Source organism: Balearica regulorum, chromosome 5, assembly GCF_011004875.1.
Source record: "Balearica regulorum gibbericeps isolate bBalReg1 chromosome 5, bBalReg1.pri, whole genome shotgun sequence".
In the NCBI taxonomy this organism is placed as follows: Eukaryota; Metazoa; Chordata; class Aves; order Gruiformes; family Gruidae; genus Balearica; species Balearica regulorum.
This window is the reverse complement of record NC_046188.1, coordinates 28,178,374-28,201,760: the sequence shown is the minus strand read 5'-3', so window position 1 is coordinate 28,201,760 and position 23,387 is coordinate 28,178,374. Positions and strand designations below refer to the sequence as shown.

The 23,387-nt window shown below is 40.0% G+C and overlaps 1 long non-coding RNA gene across 1 annotated transcript; it reads left to right on the top strand.

Annotated features, from left to right (window-relative positions):
• The first annotated feature begins 1,153 nt into the window (after positions 1-1,153).
• Positions 1,154-23,387, top strand: LOC142601910 (uncharacterized). Its single transcript, XR_012835483.1, has 4 exons — positions 1,154-1,246; positions 4,902-5,027; positions 5,810-5,897; positions 22,825-23,387. It is a non-coding gene; the product is annotated as an uncharacterized LOC142601910 (long non-coding RNA).

Genomic DNA, 23,387 nt, shown 5'->3' with positions numbered 1-23,387 from the left:
CTGGGTGTTCACACGGCCTCCGCCGCTTTGCACGCGTTTTTTTTTTTCCTTATAAAATTACGGAATGCTTATCGATGTGGAGGAGGAGCGATTTGACGAGGGGGGTGAGGGCGGCGGGGGGGGTGAGGGATGAGGCTGAAAATGAGGACATGCGTCTAAATTAAGCAAAAAGCGCTGGTGATTCATAAATGCGAAATGTAGGGAGGAAAAGGAGGGACAAACCGCAGCCGGAGGTGTGAGACGTAGTCACCCGGGTGGCACCTCTGCACACACCCTCTGTCACATTCGTCATGTGGTACTTCTTGTTTTATTAAGCTTAATTAAAAAAAGAAAGTGTATTTCTTGGAGTCACTTTTAAGAAGATGTTATTATTTATTAGTGCGATTTCCTGCCCAGAACAGCACTGCTGAATTGCTAGTGTTTTACATTGTTTTGCTATCTTTTTAACTCATCAGAAGCAACTTCTGGTTGTAATATGAGCCAAATAAATGCGCCTGTGGTTGTTTTTTGTTTGTTCTTCTTTTTAAAGAATGATTAACTATTGGGTTATTAGAGTGAAAGAAAGGGCTAGTAGAATGGCATGTATGTACACGTAAATATCTGTGCAATCAAATGATAAAGAAACTCAGGCAAATGTGGCTATTCCTGCTGGTCCTGCAGCCAGCAGCATGGAAACTCGATGTAGTGTGAGCAGATGGAAGAAAAGCAGCATGGACTTTTCCCCCTTTTTCCTATTTAGTCTCATCTTTAACTCTTTAAATTCTTTCATTCATATTGCGGCACAAATTGTCATCTGGACAAAGCACTTTACTTTCTTTGTTAAGCGGTGTGGAGATCTCAGAGGAGATGAAGAGAGCAAAGGGACCTGGAAGACCATAGTTAGACAAGCAGTTTGAAAAACTGCATGTTAAGAATTAGGGGAAGCTGGCTTTTCAGTTTGTAAGCATAACTCTTTGTATGCCTCTTTCTTATTTCATGCCGTTTATGAGTTGCAATGAAGTAATGCTTTACAAGACAGAAAATTGTTTTCTGTTAAATCTTAGAAAATGGCTATGCCAAAACATAAAATATTAATATTGTGGTGTTAAAGGTACAGGTCTCTGGTTAACTTACGTGGACTTGTGTCAGTAATTAAAATCGTGGCTGACAAAAGTTTTGAATTGTACATTGCGGAAAACAGGAGAGGACAGACATGGAAACATTTAAGGAAACCATGGCAACAAATGGCTCAGTAGCTCTATAACAGGTAAGAAATGCATGAAATGTATTCATAAGAGAAAGAGGCTTAGGAAAAGAAAACTCTGCAGCCATAGGGAACCAGGGAAGCAGTTAATGCCTGACAGATAACACCATGAGAAAAAAGACCACCTCCCCTTAGGGTATTTCCTGAGAAAACTTCACACACCATCTCTTTCCCAGTCACGATTTACATCTGCAGTGTCTTGGGTGTGTTGTGAAAGCTGCAATGAATCCGTGCTTACTTACATTGCTGGTCAGAGCAGCAGAGCACAGAGGCTATGGAGTCAGGACCAATGCTCCAGCCTTTCCCAGATCTATGGGACAAGAAGAGTCTGGAGGAGAAGTTATATATTGGACAGAGAGATGATTCATCCTCCTGGAGAAAATGTCCATTCTGAAGGACCCTTACAATGATTCCCTGACCTTTAACTTCTTCATTAGCTGTGCTTAAGCGAACACTGTAGCTCAGCAGTCCTTAAAATTTGTCAACAGCTTTTTAAATGACAATATTCATAGTTTTGTGAGTTAGATTTCAAGCTGTCTGGTGTGAATTGTTTTTGGACTCTGTTTTGAGGAAGGTACCGTCTTCTTTGAGTACTTATCAGTGTGAATCCAGTGGCACATGTGTGCTTAGTGTATGAGAAATCAGACTTCTGAATAGCAGGGTCTTTTGAGAACACATATGTAATCCCTGCCTTTCATGCCTCCATGTGAGGCTGTAAAGAACACAGAATTCATGGCTCTTACCCAGGTCTTTTAAGATGCAACCCAATGACTGCTCAGCTCATCTTTTTTGAGAACTTTAAAACCTGTAAAACCTTTTTATAAAGGTGTGAAGAGCTTTTATTCTCTCGTTACTTGAAATGGATATTTTTTTTAAAATATCTGCCTATCAGGCAGCCCTGTCCAATAGGATTCAGTGTTTTGCACCCATGATGGCTTCTACATCAAATTCTGAACCTTTGGTATTTATGTATAGGCACAGTCTGTCCTAATTAGAGAAAGTCAGACCCCAGAGAATTGTTCAGCATGTTTGTCTTCTGTCTAAGCATGCCAAAAATTGGGTGTTCTTGGCTTAACAGCCTTAACACTAGTATTCTCAATATTTTTAAAATTTAATTCTAACAATTGCTGTGCTGGTAATGTCAGACCAATACCCAAGCTCATGACATTGAAGTCTCCGTGAGGGAGACTGTGGTGGAAAATAAACATAGTTCAAAAAAATCTATGTGGGATCCTTCAAAAAGAGGACTAAGAACATTATATTGCTCTGAAGCTAAAGACACAATGTCCTGCCTTGCCCCCTTGCATGGAGATACAGAATACACTGCTAGGTGATGGATGTGAAGGGAACCTTGGAACTAGTCCCAACATCACTGTCCATCCTGATAAAACAATTAAGGAACAGTGATGCATCCAAACAGAGGATTTAACATCTTGTCCAACGGTATCCTCTACTGCTTGTGGCAGTTGGGTCACTTCGTAAGCCTAATCAACCCCACTCAACTCATTGTTTTCATTGGTTTCAATTGAAAAGTCTTCCTCCCTGTTTGTGGAAAGGAACCCCGAGGAAAATTCTGTTGGATCCCACCGGAGTGATAACCCAGATGACTATTGTGGCTACTGAGGATTCATAATCATTATTGTGCATCAAGGAAATGATCCTACTGTCCACCAGCATCTTCAGCCAGATGATCTATGCTTAAACCAAGCACCATCCTCCCTTGCGTGAGCTGGATGAATTCTGTTTGTCAGTCATCTGCAGTGGGATCTACTCTAGCACACACATGGAGTAATCATATATCCTGTGGTGGTGCTTTGAGGTGCTGCAGCCAGCCTGGACACCCACCCACACCACCATGAGTTTCGAAGGATTTTCAGGAACTTCCTGTATGACAACAGAGACCCAGGATGCATCACCCACCGCAGTGAACATCAGCCCTGGAAAGATCCCATTGTCCTAAGCATCTACAAAGCTGTAAGAGTCCTCGGAGTGCCTGTTACAGCTGGGTAAGTTACTGCTCTCCCACTGCTTTACACCAGCTGCCTCTGTTCTGTCTAATGAACACTTAGGAACTGAAAAAGAGAAGAAATGGAAGCTGTTCATCAGTTGCAATTGTGGCAGCAGAGGCTGTTGTCACAAATGCTGTGTGTAGGTCAGAAATATGGCCTGAAACCACAGAAAATGCAGGTGGAGCGACTGAAAACTTAGGAAGGAGAAAACAAGCTTAAACAAGCTGAAGGCTGGAAAACCACAGGGAAAAGAAAACACTCCTTCTTGACACTGGATTCTAATCTGAATAAAACCAGAGTTCAATGCTTGCTACAAAGGATCAAAGAGATCAGATGACTAACTGGCAAGAATGAAAATGAGGATTAGAAGTGGCAGACGGGAACCTGAACTGGAAAGCAAACCAAAGCTTTCTGCAGCTGAAGAGGCTTGGCAAAAAGGATCAAACCATCACGGAGAACGAAAGCTTCAGGCACAATGAAGATGAAATAATGCTTGCAGAATCTAAAGTGGTGATAAAGGAAGCCGATTGCCTGAAGCCATACCTAGAGTGCCTGTCTCTGCTCCTTGGCTCTTTTGTGGAGTATTTTTGATGAATTAAGGTTTGGTTAGTATACAACATTGAAATTTAGATAATACATTTTCTTGGAATTTCAATGATTTAATTCATACATATCTTAGGAGCAGTTCCATCTGTTACAGGTACAACATCTCCAGGGGGCTTGGTGGTGTTTGAAGGGATGGAAATTGGGCAGCAAGGCTAAGTGGGTCTAATGCACACCTTCATGAACAGGATACGTGTCCCTCTCTTTTCACAGTCTATATAATCCAGGTAGTGTGGGGGAACTGAACTCTTGCCAGCTCTGTTAATTCAGTTCCTAATTAGCCAGTTGATGCTGCTGAATCGGTACTTGTCCTCTACTAGAAAAGTTGCTAATGTCTTTATCTTTGCAGAGTTGTGTATGTATTTGATGAAGCTGGTAAGGGAGGGATCTGTATCTTGGCTGCTGACTGCTCAGCTGCCCCTGCCCAAATTGTCACGTTGACTGCAGCTAATATATTCATCTCAGGACTCGAAGGGACCACCACAGATTCAGTGGAGAGCTTCCCTGCTTCTGGTGTCATTAATAGGCATAAAGTCCATGGGACCACCAAAATGTTTGCAAGGTGTTTGAATTACGGCTTTCTTCAGCTTTGAGCTCTCCTTCTGGCTGTGGAGGCAATCAGTCCTACCTCCAGGTTGCTGACGTTTGATCTCGTAGGAAGCTTCCACTGTTAGCTGGCGTCACAAACAAGCAGGAGAATGTGGTGGTATGAAGGACAGCGTGGAGGAAACTCAGAGATCCCAGCACAGGCTGGGAATTGTGGAAACACGGTACCATCATGAGAGGGCTTGGAGGCATCTCTAGTTGCACAGAAAATTTCAGTAGTAGCTGGACCTGCAGATACCTGTTTCCTTGCAGAAATAGCTAAGTCCTGCTGTTTATCCTCAAGATACCAGTGTAGTGATCTGAGGATCAGAGGTCATAACAGAAAGCCCATTACAGAGAGAAACAGCAGTTTGATCTTCTCTGATGTTTCAGGCATACCTTTGACCCTTTCTGCAGGGTTTTATAACATTTCTGGTCCCAGCTGTGGTTGTCTTGCACAGGTCTTGTTCTTCCCTGCTTCCTTCTGCGTTTGGCATGCTGCGGCGGGGAGAGGCGAGCTCAGATCGCTGCTTTGCTTCGGTTGCCTGCCGCTGATGGGACAGTCTTCTGAGGCTCCTTGCAGATAAGTAATTCAGAAAAACTTCTCTAAATTGTCCTGATGACTGAATTAGCTCCTTGCTTTTTTAGTGTGTGAGAGATGTGGATGGATAACAAGCGTGACAGAAAATTACCTTTTTCTTATCCCTTGATCTGGTCCTGAGTACAGCTCGGCTGTAACTGTGCAATAAAACTGGTGTTGGGATTGATTGCAAGTTATTACATGATCTTTCTGTAAAAAGATTTCTGAGGTGAGCCAGGTGTGTTTCAGCAGGCAGGGAGGGTATGGAAGAAAGAGGTGGTGTTTCTTAGGGGGTTCTTTTTTATATTTAAATTATCTTTAAATACAGTTGCAGAGGCTGGGCAATGGATTCTGCAAGCAGGTGCAAATATAAACCAGTGTGAATAACAGAGAGAACGGAAATAAATATTCCTTACATGGCTGGTTGAAAATTTTTGCCTGAAACAATTCTTCGATGTCAGATAAGATAGTCAATGATAAAATTATGGTGGGTTTTTTTTTTCATAATGTGTAGTTTCCTTAAAAATGTTGAGATTTCTTGGGAAAAAAAGCCCTGAGCATGTCAAAACCCAAACCAAGGATTTGAAGTGGTGCCTTTTTGGTGACTGAAGTTGTTGAGGCTCAAGTTGAACAAAACTTCAAAATAACTAGGGAATTGTAGTTTTGGTTGGACCAAAACCTTAGCTTACTACCAAAATTATGCATCCAGGAATTCCCACATGGAAACTGTGACTTGTTTGTCTACTTTTCTCTCTGAGCTGAACTCTGCTATCTGACTGACTTTTATAGGGCACAGAAATTAAGGCCGGGAGTGATGGATGTTTCAGCTGGAAGGGAAACCACCGTGTACGGAGCCCGGGAAACTTCGTCCCCACTGGTGAGTGGCAACACAAGTCACAGTGGCAATGTTTCCAAATCTGAATTTTCTGTATTTGGCCAAAAGTATTTAACTAAGATTTCTTTTACTCTTCCATTGAAATTGAAAAAATGTTCCAGGGAAAGTGCAGTTACACAAGCTTCTTTTTTTTTCATCCCAGTATTCCAGTGGATCTCTCCCCAACCCAGTCTCTATCAAGCATTTCTGTATTCCTCTCAGCTAAAGGGTCTGTCCTCCTTCATTAAAAAGCAGAGAAACGTGGAAATGCTGCCAAACGGTTGTGGTGTGCTCTGCTCCGGCTGCACGCTGCCGCTGCTGTGTGCCGATTACTGGGGAGCTGTGGGACCAGCAAGTCCTCCCAGGCCAGTGGGATGCTGCAGCTGGGACCAGCAGGTACCACAGACCCAGTGCAAGGTTCCACAACCTGAGAGAAGCTTTCTGGTAGCACAATTAAAAATGACATAGAACTGTAGAGAAATTTTGGGGAATTCAGCTTATATTATTGTGTTACCCATTACCAAAGTGGTGAGCTACCTTGTTCTCCTTACTGTTTGTTCCTCAGCCTGTTTTTGGTGCTGGCTGGTCTTGCTCTTTGTTCTGAACACTAGTCCAACTTTGTGGCAGGATCAGTGCCTCCTTGGATCTGGGAACCTCCTTTTGTGAGAGCACCTTTTTGTCTTCCTCCGAACATCAGTGCAAGGGTACTCTCTTCTGTTTGAGGTGTCTTTGGCCGTCTCATCCCTTGATATTTTTCACTGACTTCTTGGGTCCTTGACTTGACCTCTTTGTGGTTTTTTGATTTTGGTTTGTGTGTTTACATGCTGTATTATCCCAGAAAAAATATATGTAACATGGGAAGGGCTAAACTTCCAATTTATGTTGTGATATATTATGTTGTGAAAGAATATCTGTGCCTTTCAGAATGTCTGATTATGTTCAGATGGTTCAGTTGACTTATAAACTAAACAGTGACAGGGACATGCAGAAGGAGAAGGATGAGGAAGAAGTGTTTGTGAGTAGACAGAGCCGTACAGGTTTATATGTTTCATGATTTGAATAGAGACCATGTGGTCTGAGAGCACTAACACTAGAGTTAGGGCTGTTTTTGTTGTTGGGTTTTTTTCCCTAGTTCAGACAGTGACGTACTATGTGCCCTTGGGTAAGTCACTTTCTGAATTTCTTTCCCTTTCTACTTTGCATTTGCTATTTGGTTTGCAGACTCACCAGGGAAATGGAGCTTCTCCCCCGGCATATTTGTACAGCACTGAACTCAGTAGAACTGTGTTCCTAATTAGAGTGTTCAAATATGGATGTAATACAAATAATAATAATAATTAATTAGGCATTTAATCATCATCAGTATTTACATAACATTGCCAGCATTTCATGTGAATGTTTTATCCAAATATTTTGTGGGAGTTTTCCCATGTACTCTTATCACAGTAGTGCTATACATCTTTTTAAGGGAGAAAGAATATTTAGGGTTTTTATGGTTTTGAATCATTATCTCTCTCTCTTAACTAGAATGTAATGTTCTCTCTTGCAGCTAATAAAATTTCTTCAACCATTTAAAAAGGCTCTCTTTGCTTGAAGGACATTGCACATTGGACCATAGCTGGGCTGCCCCTCATGCCCCTGTCCTTATGAAAGCTCTTTAAGTAACCTACAGCGTAGATTCCCCAAAAGAGTATCTCGTAGATGCTGGAATGCACAGATTTATTTAATTGGTTTTGGTATAGTTTAGCCAGTTGATTCTCTATAGCATGAACTTTATTTTAACAAGCTGAGTATGCTGTTATCCCCAAAAAATTAATTAAGTGCTGCACATATTGTTGCTAACACTGGTGAAGAGAGTGCACAAAAGTGCCAGAATCTCAGGCTGGTGGTCAAACCTGAAAATTTGCATGTATGTGACATCCCTCTGTAGCAGTTGAGAGAAAAAAGAAGGCTTACAAGATGAGAAGAAATAACACCAATACTGCAAATGACAAATTCTTATGAAATGGCAAAGATATACATAGCATATTGCCAGGCCAAAAGCAGTTTTGACCGTATTGATTTAACACTGATGGCAGTGTTACCGCTCTGTGCCTTGGCCTGAGTTCTGCATTACTGCTGGATAACAAACCAGATCCTGTTATTGCCAACGCAACAGAGAAGAAATATTGTCTCGGGCAGAAAAGCAACAACAGGTTTAATTATTGCAATTTGCGTTTGAACCTGGGAACTGCCTGGGGGCCCAGGCACCGGAGCAGCGTGGGAGGAGAGCACGCGCAGCGGGGCACGGTGCTCTTTGCCCTCTCTCTGCAGGAAATCTCTGCGTGGTCTGCAGGTAGTTCCCAACACGCTGGCACAGGATGAGTGGACAAGGCCATCTTATCTGAAGGGTTGGAACAAGGACTCCGATTAAAACCACTGGTTGCAATGAGATTGCTGTGGCCTTCGAGCTGCCCTCTTCTGATGGAGGTGTCAGCACGACTGCCCACCAGAAAATATTGTCCTTGTCAAAATATTCTGAGGCCTGGTTGGGGCTTTCATTTGGAGCTAACACAGGATTTGTTAGCAAAGTCTAGATGGAAATGTAGAAAAGACAAATATGCTTCTTAATTTGCATAATATCAAATCAGGGATTAATGAGATCACATCTGTTGTTTGCTCTGTGATAGTTGGTATATGATGTTTGCATTTCCTATTTCATATGGTGGTTTGGGGGTTTGCTGGAAATGGTTATTTTTCTTTAAATTTGGTTGACTGGTCCCTAGTACTCAGAGGAGTAGTGGGGCAGTGCCTCCCCCTAGCAGACCCATTGATCTGCCACTGCACCTCTCACACAGTTTTTTTAACTTCTCTGCAGGCTGAACCAATTTCCAGAATAAAAACCCCTGCACATTGGTTGCTGTTTTAACTACTGTATAGGAGCGACATTCGCTGGAGTGACATTCATGATGATGGGGGGAGAAAGGAGATCTCTTTCCTATTCCTTCTCCCTTTTTTTAGCTGAGAAGCTGTTGAGAGAAAGCTCCATACTGCTACAATCCAAGGCAGAGTTTCTCAAAAATTCTGGAAACGCTGTAGTCACTAAAATATTGCCCCTCTCTCGTTTGTCCAATGCTTGTCAGCAGGGCTTTGGCAAACTTTGACAACAAAGATTTTTCTCGGCAAACCTAGAATTCAGTTCTTACAGGAGCATTGCACATGTTCTTGGAAATGTATGCACTCTCCAAGTGAATGAGGCACACTGTGTTCCTGGGTGGTCCTGCTTTATCACGACATTTAAGTTAAAAAAGTGATGTTACTTCATTCTGTTAAGATAAGGGGTAAATAATATGGGATCTGCAACCACGGGAACAAATGCAAAAGACAAGAGAACACGATTTTGCGTTGCTTATTAAGCAAGCTTTTTTTTTTTTTTTTACTGCTTTAGCATCTCAGCTAGCTTGAAAGACTGGCTATTAGCTTCTCTGTCCTGCCCCAGGCGGGCACTAGGTCTTCTTAGGGCTACAGCTTCCCTGTTCCTAATTTCACTCTGCCAGCGCATCTTTTCACCTTCCCTGCACTGGAATATCTGACTTCCCAAACCCCTCATAGTAACTGGGCAACATCACCAGTTATTGCGGTGGATTGACCTTTTCTCTTCCTCAAGCTTTCTGAAAGAAAGCTACTATTGTGCTGCTTAATTTGTATGTCTTTCCTTGCCTGGCTGGCTTTTCTTGTTATAATTTCCCGAAGCAATTGTAAAACTTCCTGAATTCTGTATCTTGAATTTTTTTTGTTCTTTTTTTAGACTTACTCACTTTGGTATATGCATCATTAGAAGGTGAAACATGATTCAAGGCACAGTGCCACAGATAAGAGGATATTTGGGCTAAGAAACAGCTATGCACTGTTAATTAAGTGGGGATGAATCAGAGACGTGTTCTACAAGGGATCTCTATTCCATATTCCGCTTGGACAATGAGCAGGTCTGTGGCATTGAAGGGGATGGTTTCTAGCAAGCTTATCCTTGGCAGCCATAGCCAAGCTATTTGGCACACTGGTTCTCCTAATTTTAACTGAACAGAAAATGCAGTCCAGCTCCTTTATAAAAGCAAACAATGAAATAAGAGATGTCTGTGCCCAAAGCAGAAAGCAGTTAGAAATATTGCAGAAAAGCTATCTTGGAAAGAAGGTGGTGATTTATTTTTTTTTTGGAAGTGGGGGAGGGATTACCATTGTTTGGTAGTGCAAAGCAAGGGCAGTGGGTGGAACACAGCTGTGGATGTTTGCTCTGGAAGCAGAAAGGCAAAAGCTGCAGCAGGAGAGGCAGGAGCACTCGGAGCAGCATTGGCCCTGAGAAGAAGCCAAGCCCGAGCTTCTTTTGAGCAGATTGGTGTTTGAAAAGGCAAGCTTGGAAGTGTGCCCAGATGAACTGTTTCTTGTCTGTTCCTATTGTTCTCGGGGAAGCAGAATGATACGTACATTCTTTGTGTACAAAAACAGTTGTGGCAAAGAAATATCTGACTTGAATCACAAGCTTTGCCACCTAATGGAAACAATTCAGCAAATCCCAAACATTGGCTTATTATGACTAGAAGGGATAACAATAATGTAAGCAGATGTAGATAGGTATGGCTTTTCCATTGGGACAGTTTACCGCTGGAAGACACTGTTTCTACAACATGAATGATTTTCATTAGAAAACCCTTATTTGTGTATGGTTTTAATTTAACTAAATGTTTTAACTAGAGTCGGTTTGACCCTAGGTAGAATGTTCTGTTTCATTTTGTTTTGCTAAAACATAAACCTACATTTCCATGGCAGTGAATTGCCTTTAGGAGCAAATGTTCAGGTCTGCACTAGCTCTCTACTGCATCAGCTTGCTGGAGGACTACATCTCTTCTCAGTTTATCTCCCTGTGAGTTGCATGATGTTGGGCACCCCCGTTCCTCCTGCTCCCTCCCTGCACCCGGTGGGGAAAGAAGGGCAGACTTGCAAAACCTCTTTCCCAGAGAGCAACATGTACAAAGCAATTTAGGTTGAGCTGATACACTAGAACGTGTTTTTAAGACATTTGTAGTGGAATTCAAGACAGTGGAAATATCTTCCTTTAGTTAGAAATGTCAACATTTTTGGCATTTCAAATCAGATGGTTTTTAGAGTTTCAATTTGGGAGGAAAAAAATTATTCAGCATGGGTTGTCCTGAGTTTGGACAAAGCCTGTCTCTTCCTTCAGGATGGACATTTCAAGTTGCAATCAAAGTACTCAAATCCTAATGATCCCCACCTCTGGTCTTCCCAATGCATCTTGTATATTCTCTGTTGGTTTGTCTGTAAACCCTTCAGGGAAGGAAGCGTAATTTTTCTTTAGCATCTTCCGAGGCACTGTTAAAGCTCAGACAACAACAGTAGCAGGAAGAACAGTGCCATTATTAACTTCACCTCACTCCTACTTTCTCCCCCTTTTCCTCAGGTGTTTTCTGTCATTTGACTTCTCTTCTAACTAGTTGGAAGAGGAGATCTGTAAGTTGAAAGCTGATGGAGAAAGTTGAAAAGGGAGTCCATCGGTGTTGTCCAGCATTAACAAGACCTGAATACCAGGGAAGCAGAGGGCTTTTCTTCTTCATACACAGACACGGAAACTCGTTCCAGATGGCAGGGATTTGCCTATAGTACCTATTAACCATAGAGTTTCACGTCCTGATGGAAATCCCTAAAAATCAATTAATAACTGAGTTGTCTTAAAATCTGCTGATGGTTCAGAGTATCGTTTAGATGCCCCTCAGGCAGGCTGAGGATGGAAATGCTCAGCTCCCATCTCCTGGGAGAGTGACCTAACCACTGAGAAACATGAGGCTCTCCTTTTCCTTTTGTTGGAAGTTGGTCTGCTGGAATAAATGCAGGATCCATGGCATCTGAGAAAGCCACAGCCAGAAACTTGATGGACAAACAGTGAGGGAAGCAGGGAAGTGGCCAGTTCTTACCAGTATCAGTTTGGTGTAAATTGCTACAGTGCAAAATTGTCTATGCTGGACTTTGGAGCTCTAGCCAGTCTGTCTAGATGAGGCTGCTGGTCATTTAAACTAAAATAACACTGCAATGGCATAAGGAAAATCATAGTTCTGCGAAACCCTCTTTTCCCCTATCCTGCACATAGTTGTCTGTTGTATTAGCCTTTACTAGATCATTAAGATTTTTCAAGAAGGTATTTTGTGGAGAAGGAAGAACAGCAATGCTAAAAAAAAAAAAAAAAAAGGAAATCAGATCAAATCTAGTGAAGATTTTGAGAGGGAGATATTGAGAGGGAGAAGCTGACGTACTCCAGTATTTTCCAAGAAAGAATATGACTTACCATTTTGAAATGGCTTTTGAATTTTGAAATTGGCGCATTTCTAGAAATTCATTAAAAGGCATTGAATACTCCAAAAGATTGAAATAAAATTACTTTTTCATATCTTTTGCATCTTTGGATATCTTATTTTATAACTTCTTTGCTATTTGTCAAGAATATGTAATGTGTATTGAGTCTTGTTTCTTCTTCAGATCCAGAAGAACTTTAAGCAATCCCTGTTCCCACAAAATCCTGTCAGCCCAAATCAGTCTCAAACATGTCTCACCTTTTTTCTAGGAACTGCAGCCAGGCAGATTTTTTTTTCCAGTGAACATTACATTTGCTGAAAACAGAACTTTAGGGATAGGAATCTAAACTTTCTATAAGATTAGGTGAAATTTAGTGATGAGTTTGGACAAAAAGAAGTTCATAGAATCATAGAAAGTTAAAAAAGAAGTTGAAATTCTTTCAATGTTTTCAAAAGTAAATAACTTGATGTCTCATTTTGAAATCATTTTCAGAGTCAAAATGCTGAACCTGGAAGTGTTCTTTAAAAATAGGCTAGAAAAGGCAAGTTTTTAAAAACCAAGGTGAAGCTATTTTCCCCGTTTTTCAGTTCAGCCATTGAACTGGAAAACCAGAATTCATTCTGGTGATCCAACTCCGTTTCCCCTGTCCCTGAAAGTGGCAGGCAACCTTAGCAGGCATTTCTTATTGTCTGAAATGGTGAGTCTAATGATTTTAGATATAAAATAATTATTCTTTCTGACATTCATCCCCCTAAACTCAATACCAAAGCTGTACCTACATGGCGCTCACCCTCTGCCTTCTTCACTCGGCTGGCAGGACGTTAGTGAGCGTAGGTGAGGTCTCATTTACCCCACTTCCCAGCACCCAGGTGGGCATCGCTGCACCCAGATCTAGAACCACCCCAGGCCTGGGACAGGGGTCCCCTTCCTTACCCTGGCACCTGCCTTCTGCTGTGACCTGGGACCCTTTAATTTCCCCTCAACCGATGGCTTTAGTTAATGAAGTGTTTCCTCTAGCTCCTTGCTTTAAAATAAAGTCGAAGCTGTTTCTGAAGCTTTCTTCTTTAAGTGCTGTGTTTCTGGATATTACAAGGATAACTCCAGAACGATCTTGGGGATGTAGTGTAAGCACTTGCTCTGGGGAAGCAAGTGGAGGTAAATTAGATCTTTCGTGTCCTTCAGGTTAAAGATTTTGTTGTTTTGATGGGCTTAATATTTTCAGCAGCTGATGAAAAAACTGTAAGCAATTAAAAACTGATTCTATTAAAACCTCTTGTATGCCTGTTAGTGTTCAGTTCCTATTTCAGATCGAGGTGATAAGAACTTTGATTAAGTTCAATTTTTACACTGTTTGCTGTAAAGTGGGCTTTGCTAGTGGTGATACGTTTTACTAATGACACTGGCAGTCACTCATGGTCCCTAGTGATTTGTTTGTTCTAAAATGAACTAGAGATTACACATATCTCATTTTTTCCTAAGGGCTAACCTAAGACTTTTGATCTGAGAAAAATCCATTTACAAGTAAGAGTCAGACTAGCTTTATCCATTGCATCCAAGGAGATCCCAGAGGTGATCATTTGGGAAAGACTGTAAACAGCAGTAGAACTGGAATGATTTGGAGGAATGCTTGCAGAAAAAGAGGCAGATTTCACTTGGGAAGATGTTCATGGGAATGTCAGGTCATGGACGCAAGAGGTGGCTACTTCTGTTGAGAACTGTGTCCAGTTTTGGACACGGTACTTCTAGAACAAAGCAGGTCACTGGAGAGAGAGGCCACAGGAATGATAAAGAAATCATATTTGCTAAACTGTGTGGAAAGTATGATGGGTCTGGATCAGTTCATGCTATAAAAAGGGAAACACAAAAGGGAACAAGACACAGTTCTTTCAGTATATCACAGGTGATTATGAAGAGCATGACAATCAGTTATTCTTTATGTCTGCTACAGGGAGGACAAGGAGTTTAATAGGTTTTCTTCAAATGGGTCAGTGATAGTCTCTGCATAAAACCAAAAGGCTGAAGCATAACCAGAACACTAATTGTGATTAATTTGCTGGGTTTTTCAGCTTATGCATGTTGTATTAATCATGATACTTCATGGTTTTACTGTTTTATCTTCCTCACTTTTGTAACAACAATAAAACAACAAGTTTTATTAATAATTTCATTAATTATTTGTATTGTTATTCATAATATTAATATTCACCCAAGACATGGTGGAAAGTTTGCTTAGACTCACCCAGATAACTGACAACTGTGCCATTATTCTCATTTTAGGGTGGCACTCATGGAGCTACTAAAAATGGCCACTGCATGGTAGGTGGTGGTTTGTCCCACCTGAACCAGAGCATCGTGGCACCATCATTCCTACTTCTTGGACTCAGGTGGGCAGAGGTGGGTGCTCGACACCCCACTGCGCAGAGCAGGGGTGTTCGAGATGTACAGAGGAACTGTGACATTCAGCAAGGCTTTTGGTTATGCAGGAAGCCCCCGAATCGGGGAGGTGCTCTCAGTATCAGCTGTTGAGCAGGGATAATTTTTAATTGCAGTTTTGGAATTTGGCATCTGAAGCTTGCCTGAGTTTTGTAACAGAGTCTGGGTTCTGTCATAAGCCTGGTCTTAAATGTTGGGCAATGAGAGATTTGGTAAGGAAAAGGCTGTAATAGAATCAGAGACATCTGGGGACATCTATGTGATGAAGTTACAAGCATTTATCCCAAAAGTAAGATTTTGTGTACCTTTTATTTTATTAGAGAATCAGTCATATTTAACTTTTCACAGAGTAACATTCCACGTGGTAATTCCACGCATTGTGCTCATCTTAATTAAAATATTTTAAAACAGAACATTTCATTCACCAAAGGAACATGAGAAAAATGAATTGCAACTGATACTCTAGCTAATTTTTTTTTTTTTTTTAGATTATTAATTCCATGCGACCAGGCTGAACATAGGCTGTGCAAATAATACTGAGCGTTAAAGAACTCTGTTAAAAAGGCTAGTATTTTTACATAAACCACTAAAAAACCAACACATGGCATAAAACCCCTGGAACAAAAGGATTCCGTTCATTCAATGAAAATCTTGTCATTCACTTCAGTGAAGCCAGGTTTTATCTGGCATTTCACCTCACATTATCTTATAATATGAAAATAAGTTTCTGCTACCTATATAACTACAAAATTAGAGTACAAGATAATCTCCTCTGTAAAATGGCAGGCTTTTGCTCAAAATGTCTACATTCATTGCTTTTTATCTGCCTTATCATCTCTTTTCCTCTCTGATGAATGCAAACTGTTTGGGTAATTTGCTTTGACCAGATCTGTGTCTGTGAGATCTTAAGTGGAAAAACTATTTGCATACTTAAGAATCCCGAGAACAGAGAGTGGCATTATAGTTTGGGATTTGGTTGGGGGTTTTTATCCCTGTGCTGGGCCAAGAGAGACACTTTACATTTATATGTAGCAATTACCATTCCTAATTTTTGTAATTAAACCGTCTTGTGAAAAATTTAACATATAAAATGGAGGCTGCCAGGCTAAGCTCCCTTGCTGTTTGCGTTATTCATTTTTAACATACCAGCCCATAAAAGTTTGGATATCTGTTTCTCTCTTCTCTCCTCCTCTCACTTTGGTTCAAAGTTGTTTTGGAAAGTATCTTCTCTTAAAAAATGTGGTCTCCGTAGAAATGGTAGTTCACTGGAACGGATATGCAGAAATACTAAGGGGTCGCTTCCATTAGTTTTTCTAAAGTAGTAATAGAAATCAAGTGTCACACACACACACAAATTGTAATAGAACGGGAATTGCAGCTGATGATACCTTGTGCCATTTTTTGATTGAAAATGTCAGTGGCACTAAAGAAGACTGTGAAAGAAGTTACTGACGAAAAATAAATGCCGCAACAGAACTTGGTGAACTGGCCAGAAGTGTGAGTGTGTTTGACAAAATGCACGAATCTGCTTGCAGGCAGGACCTTCGCTCCGATGGCAAGAGCGATGTGCTGAATAAAGCCCACCGCTGTGGCTACACCAATACAGAGAAGTCCGTGGAAAATGACCACTCTCCTTTTAGCTATGAAAATTTTTATTTAAAAAAAAAAAAATCCAAACAAGAACGTACTATTAGCAAATTTTTTTTCATTTGTATTTAATCATCCGAGTGCAATTCAGAGGCTGAAAGAGCAGTAATGTTAATTGGAGGCATTCTCTCGGCAAAAACTACAAAGCGGAGACTAATAAACTCAAACTAGGAGTGCAGGATGTTTTTGCTCATAATACTCATGCACGTTTCATTATCCTTTTTGACCCTGCTGGCTGGCAAAATGTAAAACCTATGATTAAAAATATAGATTTTTTAATATTAAATTTTATGGCTGTTGCTAATAAGAACTGAAACCGATGCATTAACTTCCACTAACAGGTCCCCGCTTTTTCACAGGGCTACAGTGGTCTTTAAAGAGTGTGGGAATAAACCTCGCATTTCTTTCTGTCTCCTGTCTTTGGGTTTCAGATTATTTACAAGCAAACATATTTTAAATAATGTTTTGAACTTGTGTTCCTACTCTTACTCAGTCACGAGACACTGTAGATCTATGAATTCCACTTCAGGAGGTTTCAGTGCAATTGCCTAATTATTACATTTCAGACTAGAATTATATTTACTTAGAAACTCACATGAAATTTCCATGGTGTATAAGTATTTTATAATTAATTCCCATTATCAGTTATGTAGCATGTATAACTCCTTATGTGGATTTATGATGTTGATAGTTTTACAGATATTAATTTCACAGTCCTTTGATTTTGTGAATTTCAGTAAAAGCTCTATATTCTGCATGAATTTTCAGGAGCATTAATTTTTTCATGTTGCTCAGACTCAGGATAGAATTTGCTCTCTGGTCCTGTAAAAATAGGACTGGCTGTAATGGTAGAGAAAACAAGATCTTATGTCCAGATGCTTTATAATTTATATCTGTTTTTTTAAACTATTGAAAAACTACAGCCTGTGGGCAAAGAAATCTCATTACTTAAAATTTGCACTTCAAGAGAATTTAAAGTTGTACAAATAGATTTTAAGTTTGATAAGAAAATTGATTGGAGATTGTACATTGTGAATACATTAGGTTTATAAAGACAAAACATGCATGAAGTGCAATTACTGCTAGTGTTTCTATATTAGTATGAATGTTAATAGCATGTTTGTTTTTGAAATGGGTTATGCATTCTGGTAAATGTCTGCTTGAATCTAGTCATCTGTGTATCACTTGTCTAAGTACTCTCATTTAAGATGCCATATCCCTTCTTGTAGCAATAAAGGGGTAAAGCAACATTAATATTAAATAATTAGAAAAACAAAAGGGGAATGATTAAACATATTTACATAATTGAAATAACACTGAGTCGCAGTGGGAAATCGGGACAATGTTGTCTCCTTTCAAAGTAATTCATAATTCAGATTTTTAATTATGGCATATTCATTCATTTAAAGATGATTCTGGATGAGAGGGCCACTAATGAAATACAATCATTAGCATCTAAACAAAGTAATTTAGAAAGTCTCCTTTCGGGGAAAAGATTTCTAGAACATCATCAATCACACAAGATATGCAAAAACAAGCAATTAAACCACACACAAGAACTACAACAACCTTATATATTAGTAATGTACACATGAAAACATAACTGATTACAATGATTAGAGTAGGGTAGTGTGGTTAATTTGTATGTTATGTAGCAATTTCATGGAAGAATGTACCAGGACAGACACATCACACAACAAATGAATGCCATGTCATTGATCTCTGTTTTAAATATATTAACATCATTGCAGTCAGTGCCAAGTTATCAATAAAAAAATCCAGTGATGAAAATCTGGAACCGTGTTCTTCAAAGAAGCATAACTCCCCTAGTATGGACCCTGGGCTATGGTTTTGTTTTGGGGGTTTATTTGTTTGTTTCTTTTTTTTCTTTTTTCTTTTTTTTAAATTTGTATTGTATTTGATTTTGTTAAATTGGCAAAATATAGGCTTAGGAAGATATGTCATGAGAGAGGCAGGTGCTGCATTAGTTTCTCATTAACTACTCAAATCCTGCTTTGGGCTTATAGCAACAAAGTGCTCATAGACCTAAATGGGTCAGTGATTTACAGGGTCTTTCCATATACACAATTACAATTCATTAAACATGCAGCAGCATTAAATGGATGGAGTAATTCCGCACGACTTTTAATGTCCGTGTGCAGTGTCCTGTTAAAGGGACACAAAAAGGCTGGCTTTAAACACCTTCTTCTTTGGGTTACATTATAATCTCGTTGGAAGCCCGTACCATTCCTCCCCTCATGTCAAGAAAAGGCAGAAACAGCGGCGTATGCGTGCGGGGAGCATCCTGCCGCAGTGAGGCAGGAGCGGCTGCCTTTGATAACCACCAGGCTTAGAAGCCAAAATATGTTCTATCGGGTACTCAAAGGATAAAAATACTGGTTAATTTTCAACAGTGCTCCTTCATTTGACTTTACAATTTATAGCAGTGAACATTAATGCAAGAATAGCTTGGTCGAGGAGGAGTTTAAAATTAGAGCACCTCTTCTCATTAGCCCCAGCAGCCTGACCCAGGGTGAACTGAGAAGTAATTTGCCGCCAGATCCTCATTTTGCTTCTGTTATCACTCCTTGTAAATGAAGCGCAGCAATTTATTGTAGCACCTCAAGGAGTCAAGAACATAATGTGTAAAACACATACAAAAAAAAATCTTTCTTCACATTCATTAACACCCAGCACATAGAGGCTGTTCACTTTTCACTCTAATGAAGGAGGGGGATCTTAAATCTAAAGCTTTCCAGCCTGTGAAGAAGGCCTCTTCAGGTCATTAGACAGAAGCTGAGTTGGACTGAAGAAAGGTCATTGACAAAAAAGGGAGAATGGCAATATGATGAAAAATAGAAAATGGATAAAAGAAGAGACTTTAGAAAGCTCGGAGAATGGAAAGTACATTTTTGGCATCAGTGATCAACCCTTCTTGTCTCTATGTTCATTTTCTGTTGTTGGTGAAGAAAAGAATATCTGGCTTTTTATTTAGCTGGGAATTGCTCTCATGTTTGGTCAATTCTCATTTCATCACCCTTGATCTGACCTTGCAGGAAGCATTAATAGGCTTATTTTTAAGGGAGCTTTGTCTGGTGGCTATAAATTCAGCCCTTCATTTTTCTCTTTTTTATTAAAAACATGCAGTCTACTAGATTTTAATGTATTCTGATTATGTAACTGACAATTTCCCCTTAGGGAGATCTTTTGTCTCACTAGTCCTGATTAACACTTTGGGTTTATAGCTGTATATTAACACCACATTCAGGAATATTAGGAAGCTCCTATATGCAAATTAATTTATATTGGTAATAGAAATAGAAGAACTTGAAGAGGAGTTAGGAGCACTCCCTGAACATGTGCTGAATGCAGAACGTAACATGTGCTTAGGGGTGGAGGGTACCTAAGCCAAGAGGCATAGCAACTCATAGAAAATACCCTTTTGTTGTATTTACCCTGTCTCCAATGGCAGCAGGGTTGAATCCTGCAGTTTTGTAGCAATCACTGTTAAGTGATTTTTTTTTTTCTTTTCCCCACAAATGCATATAACTTACACTGATATTACACGTTATTGACAGAATAAAGATATAACAAAGTCATCTTTTTTGTGTGTGTTACGATTTTTCTTGTTATGGACAAGCAAACATTCTTTTTCTCATAATGTGTTTTCTTATGTTTGTCCACATCCCATTGCTGGATCTTCCCTTTGTACAAGTTAATCTCATAAATTAGCATGTATATATTTTACAGTAAATGCTTTCCCATTTAGTTAACAGCATGAGACCATTATCTTGTGACAAAACTCTGTTCCAGTGAAGTCTCTTCATTAAGTAAGTAATCATCTTTTACATACAATGGAAACTGGAATTAGTAGTATATAAATATACCATGCTGAAAAGCCATCATTTGACAACAACATGACCTTCATCAAATTATGCCTTATTCTCCTAATCCTCCAGAAACTGGTATGCAGTTATATCGCTTGGATAGTCTTAGATCAAAAAAACCCAATACAAACGAGCTGTCAATGTATTCAGCATATCAAAGAGAAGGTAGAGATTATTTTGGAACTCCACAAGGGTTTGGTTTTACTTTTCTCTAAGAAGCACCCTCGTGAATTATGCATGTAAATAATACTGCAAACCACTTTATTTGCTGCTGAGTTGGAACAGCAGGTTGCCCAACACTAATTCTTCACTGTACCCCCAGTTCTGTCAGCTTTGGTGTTCAGCTGCTGTCTTGGTATTAGGTTGCAGTATTCTTTTTAACCCATATATAGCCTGGCAGATTAAGGTTAGGGAACGGTCAGATGAACGGTCAGACAGGCAAAGCCTCTGGATTGCCGCTACTGAAAACCATGTTTAGGTGAAGAAGGCACCAAACCCCCCAAATCCGTTCATTAGCAGTTAGAACAATTTTTCTATTTGTTTAAGCCATCGGTTTCATCTTACTGCTGATTATCAAGCAGATGGTATGAGTAGAACTAAAGGGAGTAGACATGGGAGGTCTTCCAAAAGCCCTGCGTGTTGCAGAGATTTAAATAGTGTGGCGTAGCTCATGCTGGCACTTCTCCCGTGCGCCCCCCAGGTCCACAAGCATTCCAGCACAGGTGTTCGTCGGCAGGGGCATCCTGAGCCCAGTTTGGCCAAGGCTTTCAACAAAGTTTTGTCCACGCACAAATGTTTTGTGGGGTCAAATAAAGTACTCTTGGGGTACCGTTTTTTTCTTCTTTGCCAGTATTTTCCATGGAATATATACATTTTGTGCCTTTTCCAGGCAGTGCTGGAATTATAATTGTTGCTGGAATTACGGTTTTCTCTCAAAAACCTGCTACATCCCTTTGCTTGTCTGGGACTCAGCTGAGCACGTAACCCTTTTGCTGAGCCCAAAGGAGTACGTCCTGGAGCACCAGAGGACAGAGCTCAGCTGGCTGGAGGGAAGAGAGGGGATGCTATCTGGATTGTATCTAACTGTCCAGACTGGCCAGCTCTAATTGGGAAACCAATGTTGTTCTAAATGCTGTTTATATGGCTCTGTATGTTTATAGCATATTCTATAAGAAGATAACAATAACGTGACAGCAGCAGTACTGCTATCTGTTCAGTGGTGCAATAGTACATTTGCAAGAGCCATTACAATCACGGGAGTTTGCAGAGTGAATTTGAAGTCAGGGTATTTGGTGAAATACCCACATATCCAGTCCCTGACGTTGGCTAGCTAACATTTACGCTGAAAAAAAAAAAGCAGGGCTTCCTTCCATGGCTGGAGGTCCTGTTTGTTCCATGGGTAACTGGGGGATGGAGGAAAGAGGTCACATCACACCCTCCCACCAGGAGCCTGAAGGCACCATGAAGGGGTCTTTCACCCTGGGGGAAAGTGCTTGTGCCCAATGTAGTAAATGCCATGGCAAGTTGTGAGGCTAAGTTATTTAAAACCCCTCCAGAATCAGAATCTCCTTCTTTGTTCCCCTACTAAAAGGTAAAAAACCAGAATGGTGTTATTCAGAGTACACAGCTACTTTCTCTGTTTATCAATTATTATTTTTTTAACTACTCAGTGAATAATATGAACTGAGAGACCTTTAAATGGATGTAATATTTATTCATAACACAGTAGGGCAAAGCTGCAGCATTCTTTTACCTGATATCCAAATGCCATTGTTTTACTTCCTTCAGCGACTTCCTGCTTTCCTAAAAAAATATAAGACATCTCATGTAACTTGTACCTGAGACATACACCTCATTTCTATAGGTACAAATGGACTAGAACAGCTCAGACACTAACTACCAATGTTGAATGAGGAACAGCAACATCTCACAGAAATATCTGCACTTATTGAATAGGACATTAAAACCAAGAAAAAAAAATGCTTCAGAAAGAAGGGACCGACTAGTTTGAAAGTCCTGAAACCTTTGTTCAGCAGTTATCCAAATGAAAGATTTCTTTTTTTTTTTTTTTTAAATACTCAAGAAAATTTCTCAGAATTTCACTTGGGAAATTCCTTTATGAAGTTTTGCTCTTTCCTTTTATTTGAAATTGATGACAAAAAAGGGAAGAGGGAGATGGAAGGGAAAAACAAGAGAAAACTTACCAACCATAACCTGTATTTTTTTCATAGTCCAGTTACAAAAAAAGACAACATTTCCAAAGGCCAAATTATTTTCATGTAACAGTCTTGGTCTTTCTAAGGTCCTAAATACTTGTTATTGAAAACTGCCAGTGTAGTCTTTCTCTTACCATCAAATCATTTTGGAGGACTGGGTGGTATAAATTATGTATTGCAGGTATAAAAGTAATTCTTTTGACAGTGTGTATTCTAACCATGTGTACGTACGCTCACTAAAACGAGGATGTATATACTTACTTTAATTTTCTTGTACGATCCTTTCTGATCCTTGGCTCCATTCAAACCTCCCCTTCCTCCGCTCTCTTTTCATCCAGCTGTTTTTCTACATTTTTAACTCACCTTGAGGTTTAAAACACTGAAGGCTGTCTTCTTTTTTTTCCCCAGAGAGCGGGATATAAAGAGCTTTTATGCTGATTGTCACCCTGTGTGGTGGGGAAGGAAGAGCAAACCGGGAAAGGTGAGCCAGCCAAGGCGCAGAAGGAAGAAATGGTCCAGCTCCTGCCCTCTCTAATTCACACACTGTTTCAGACACTAAAATTGTGACAGCTTGCTCTTGTGGTAAAGATGTTAACAAGAAGAGAAAATGACATTAATTTAATCTATTCTTACAGGTCATGCTGAAATGAGACTGTGATGATACAAAATTATAATAATAAATATGGTAGTAATTTCACAATTCTTTATAGATACTGTTCACAATCCTTTCACATGCAAATGTCCTATCCTGTCCTTCATGACAGTGATTTTTGGTGCCATCCAGACTCTAATTCAGCATCTTCTAATAGTTGATTCCATAATTACTTTATATTGCAAGAACAATATAAAATACTATCCCAGATTAGGATCTCAAGATGGCTTTACTTTTATTACTCTTTCTCTTGGGCCTCTAAGAACATTTCCGATTTAGGCATTTTCCACATTTTCAGAAGCAAATTAGATCATCAGCA